Here is a 5676-nt window from a genome sequence, read left to right on the forward strand (position 1 = left end):
AATTTTAAGAAAATGTTTGGGGAAGAAAACTCTGTATCAAGTTTTAATCAGCCAATATTTGTGTTGCCATTTTGATGGGAATAACTACCAGACTTTGAAGTGAGGGGATATGTGTTTCAGGATTCCTACAACTAATGGAGAGTCTCATGCTACAGCGAAACTAGCAAAAATGTCTGGCTCAGAAGTGCTAAGATATGGTGGGATGCAAAATACAATTACTTTACGCCAGTGAATGGTCTGTAAAAGAGCAGCTACTAGATGCTGTAGAAGGCAGATGTCTGTAGGAGGCAGTTTAATGCATAATGTCTGTAACTTACCTGGAGTTCCTTGTATAGCTAAATGCCCATAATGTACTTCTAGACTGCTGAATGCCTGGGCTTATTGATGTGCATTTTTTGCAAAGTAAGTGCAAATAGAAAGGGTAAAAATCTTGTTACTTTTAAATAAAACTGTTCTATTTCTCTTTATGTTCAAAGGGAAAGCTAACAAATTCAAGTGAGGACATAAAAGCGATACTCAGTGTTCCATAATCTTTTCACACTGCTGATCTTACACTGGGAGAAGTCTGAACTGCAGCTTTAAGAACCCACAAGTATATGGTGAGGTAAAAGGTAAATGAAGAGAAATGTGAAGAAGCTGATGGTATCACAAGCAGCTGTGTGGTCTAAGCTGCTTTTGGAGCTGGGGTTGGACTCCACAAATGTGCCTTTGGGTGACACAGTGGCTGCAACACGTTTACTTGTGTGACGTGCTAACACCATCCTTTTCATACCTGAACGTGCACATTGCACTTGCAAGAAGTGTAAGGAGGTATTCTTTGGGTCTTATGGTATTGGACTGAGGAAGAAGTTCTGCTTCTGCCTACCCCCTCTAGGAGACAAATGCTTGAAATAGGCAGTATTTAGTGCAGGGACTTGGCTGTACTCTGTATAAACTGACTGCACCTAGTAATGTAAAGGTCTTCTCTTCTCCGGCAAGCTGGGAGAGAGCTTGTCTATCTGTTTTATTACGAGCCTTCTTCAAGGCACATTTCTCCTGTAATTTGACGTTACTGCAGGAATGCGAGCATGATGCTTCTGTTCTGTCATGAGGCAGCACTGGATGTATCTCCTAAAGCTGCGTTGAATCAGACAAGGGTTAGAGAAGAGGCTGGGGCTGATTCTCAGGTGATGGGAGGAAATCTGACATCCCAGTAGAGGAACAGTTAACCCAAAGTCTTTTTACTTTTTTCACAGGAAATCTTGCTGCTTTGTAATGGTAATGATGGTCCAAAGAGATAGATTTGTGTGTTGTTAGCAGTCCTGAATTGTTGCTGGTCTGTTAGACGTTTGGAGAAGAAAAGCTGAGGGCACTGCCGTTGGATGCTCATGTGGCAATCTCATCCAGCAACCTACTCCAATCTAGTTACGTAGAAGTGAGGCTAGATTGCTGGAGCTGACTCAGATCTGTCAACATGTCCTGAGGAAATGGAGCTAATGCATCTCTGAAGACTCCTTTTGCATGTAAAATGAGCTGTTTCTGTTTAGTTATTACTTGCTTTAAGTGTTTCAGGGGTTGTGCTCATTAGCAGTGCTTCTGAATGAATGTCTAATAGGCTGGAAAAAAAAGTTTATACCACTGAGCAAGACTGGAGATGGTGTGTAGCCAAACTGCAGACTTAAATGAGTTGGAAATAGCAACTTAGAAGTAAAGCTTGGAGTAAGTAGTTTCATGATATCTATCCAGAAGAATATCCTTAAGGCTTTTGTCGTAAGGTGGAAAACTGAGTAGGAGAGACTTGATACAGCAAATTGTGGATGAGAGTTATTGGAACAAACCAGAGAGAACGCAGTGAGATTCTTAGGATAGCTGTGGATTTGGGGATCAGGAAATACAAGTTCTGCTCTGGCTTTGTTGTTGGCTGAGCTGGATGACCATGGGCATACAGTTTCATCTTTGTGCCCCTGTTCCTCACACCTGCAAAAAAAACTTGGATGGGTTTTGCTCTGCGGTGAGTGCCTTGAAAACTGTTCAGAAGTGTAATGCAAGAACTAGGCTGTGCTGGTTGTTTAGGGGAATTTTGGCAAAATGGCTTCCTGTCCAGGATCAAAGTTGTGATTGAGAACTGTTTGTAAAAATGTGTTCAGTTGGTGGTGGTGTGAATGCCCCAGAGCTCTTTAGGCTTCGCCTGAAAGCAGTGTATTTCTGGGGTTATGGGTTCCTCTCCATTTGTCATTCCACCTGAGTATGAAATTCTTGTTTGGTCTTCATGTGCTCTTGTCACTGGGAGGCTTTTAAGTGCGCATTTCTCGCTTCCAGTATACTGTGGGCTTCTGGACTTTGCTTTGCATATTTACGACTGAAGGATGATTGTGTGTTCTCAGTGAGGTGCGGGCTGGCTTCCAGCCCACAGTAAGTGTTAAACTCATCTGTTCAAGCGTAAGGCTGCAGTGCTGAGAGGGCAAATTGAATTATTGTCGTAGAGAGAAAGCAGACCTTTCCAGGTTGTTTTTTAAGTGAGGAAATGTAAATCTTGCTTTAACTCCAGTTGTTTCTGTATTAGATGAGTGTCATGTGGATACAGGTTTTTTTATGGTGCTTATGGATGTGCTGGGTATTTTTTCCTGAATGTAGCTGGTGAATTCTGTGCAGCGGGGGGGAGGGATTACACCTGTAGTATGGAAAGGCTTTCTGAAGCAGCATGTGAAGGTGAGTTCAGCGACTGGAGCATTACTGAAAAATGTCTCGGGGTTTGGGTAGTTGCTAAGCTTTTTCTCAGAGAGTGAAGGCTGCTTGCATGTGTGTACGTCTTAGCTGTGAGCAAGCTCAGCTGTGGCAGTCGCACGCATAGAGGGAACCTTGTTTAGCAGATGTACTCACTCTTTGCCTGTTGCTCGTGGCTTCCTTTCCTGTGCTCTGTAGTCCATTGTTGGACTACAGGCTAAGCCTTATTGCCATTTAAGCAGCCCTAAATAGAGTGCCCCTTGCTGTTTGGGAACTCCGAATCAGGAGACTGCAAGGAATAAGTTTCTGTTTCAGGACTGGAGTACAATGCCTTCAGGGAGCTTAGGCCAATGAAGTTTTCTAATACACAGCACAGCAAGCAGCTCTTTGACTTGTCATATTCAATTTTTGTGATAAATCGACCACTATCTCTGAGGGCAAGATCAGTTCGGCTGCGTAAAGCTAGATTTCTACTTCTCTATGCTAGACAAGCTTGTGAAAGACAGCTTCCTGTGGTCTTCTCCCACTGAATTCAGTTCCAGAAGTGTGGGCACCACCACTTTGCCAAGCCTGTTCTGGTGTCTGCTGCTGTTTTCACATGCCAAGAGTATTTATTTTCAATACCAGGTGATGATACTCCTCTCCCTGTGGGTTTTTAAAGAGCAAGACTGAATGTTCGCTATGAATTTCAGTCTTCCCTGAAGCTAAAAAGCCTTTTCAAGAAACAATTAAGGTCTAAGTGCTCACTTTTAAAATTATTTCCTGTTCGGTATGCTCAGTTATGCACCTATTCCATTTTTAATTGAAACTAGCGGAACTTCTTTAAAAGATGACTTTTGGGAGCAGAACTTAATTCAGTGTTGACTACTGATAATATTTCCCTTCTGGACCATTTATAACTGTCATTCATCCCTGTTTGGACATGAAGGATATGAATATGGATATGAAGGCAGGTACCTATGGGCTAATGAGAAGATGAGCTAACTGAGAGCTGAAGCTGTGACAGTGACATGCTAATGGGTGGAAGAAGAGATGAAAACCCTAAAACGTCAAGTCACTATGTAAAGAATGTCACACCTGTAGCGCTGAAGATGGAGTTCACATTTCACTTGTAAGCTTAGCTTGCTGGCATCTTGGTGGGATTAATGAGGTGTGTTTTGAAAATCAGGCAGGTTTGGGTTGATGTCAGTTCTGTACAGCCACTTGGCGGAAAAGTGTTGTGGTAAGCACACTCTTCCAGGTAACCAGCAACAAGCTCTTAGGTGCTTCGGTAATAGGAAACTTTCAGAACTTTTGCTCTTGTGCATCTCCAAGTGCACATTTGGTGAAAGAAAAACTTGTGTCCCAGTGGTGAGTACAGGTGTTTCTTCAAAAACAGAGCACAGAGCTTGGTGGCATCTTAAAATGCTGGCTTCTAAATTACAGGGAATTTGTGTCCTCAGGACATGCTTCTTGTAGCTGAGAGAAGTGAGGTGTGTTAGTGGAACTGAAGGGATGTCAGGTGGCTGGGAATGTTCAGCAGTTACACAAGAGAGACATCCTATAGGGAATGGGAGAAGGCTTCTGGTGTTGAAACTGCTTGGGCTGAAGGTGCTGTCAAGATTTGAGTCAGTGGCACCCACACTGAATTTGAGGTTTTAGCCCACATGCTACGGGGCAGGCAGTGTCATTTGTAAGTGGAATGGTTCATTTAAGACTGTGCTTTCTGTCAGTACCATACTGAGTTTTGTTGGGAAGATGCTATGTATTTGGTATGGGTGGGTAGTGCACGTGACTTGAGTTACCAGTTTAAACCTTACACTCTCTAGTGGCCTAACACCATTCCCATTATTTTTGTACAGCACAATACACGTGTGTTTTGGCTCAGTTCATAAGAAACAGCAGCTGCTGTTTGACCTGCTACCAGATTGCATATTTTGGCTTTAAATCCAACTTGATTTCTTGCTGGATTTTTTTTGTCTGCTCCAAGTAATTCTGTAAGAATTTGTTTCCCCAAATTAACCAGGACCATAACTAGCAATAAAATAAAGCTCAGAAGAAACATGATTTAACAAGGAAAAGGTAACAGTTATATAGCTTTCTTTGGAATAGATTTTTAAGTAGTCATTTAATTGCTGTAGTGGTAAAAATGTATTAAGTTCTAGTTTATGTTATAAAAAGTAATTTGTGTTCTGTCAAAAGAACACAATTTGCATTAAAAGAACACAAATTGTTTTTGCAATGAGATAACTGGTCAGAGTTCTTGTGTCAGTGTTGGGAGTAGGTTTGGTATTTGTATTGTCCACAACATTGAATTTTTTTAGATGACATAAGATCAACACTTTTATCTCTCTATTGATCAAAGAACATAAGAAAGCTTGAAATTGCACTTTTCTGATTAAAAAAGGACTTCTGTTTAATGACAAAAGCTGTTTTGCTCTGTGTTGTTGGCAGCATGTTGGCAATGTTTGTCGAGCTCTCTTCATTCATAACTGGGAAGAGTCTGCAGTATTAATAATACTCAAGTACTTCATCGTTGGCTTGTTGCATATTGAAATCTCATTGCTACAGGGACAGCAGCATTTTAATTAGCTTAAGCTGCTCTGGGTTCCAGACGTGAATTCAGGGTGCTCCAGATTTTTTTTCCATGCAACTTTACCAAAAGAACAGAAGAAGTGGGGCATTTTGGTGAAGCTGGTAACTTGCTTTCTAGTTACTCTTCTTAACTTAGCAAATATTTCAATATAAGCAGCCTTTCTTCTCAAGTAAGTTAGCTTCAAAAGTTAATACCCATACTTAAAAATGCTGTCGAAAACTTGAGATATATCATAGAATCACAGGATGGGTTGGGTTAAAAGGGACCTTAAAGACCATCTCATTCCACCCCCAGCCATGGGCAGGGACACCTCCCACCAGCCCAGGCTGCCCAAAGCCCCATCCAGCCTGACCTTGGGCACTGCCAGGGATGGGGCAGCCACAGCTTCTCTGGGCAGC

Source organism: Oxyura jamaicensis, chromosome Z (genome assembly GCF_011077185.1).
Source record: "Oxyura jamaicensis isolate SHBP4307 breed ruddy duck chromosome Z, BPBGC_Ojam_1.0, whole genome shotgun sequence".
In the NCBI taxonomy this organism is placed as follows: Eukaryota; Metazoa; Chordata; class Aves; order Anseriformes; family Anatidae; genus Oxyura; species Oxyura jamaicensis.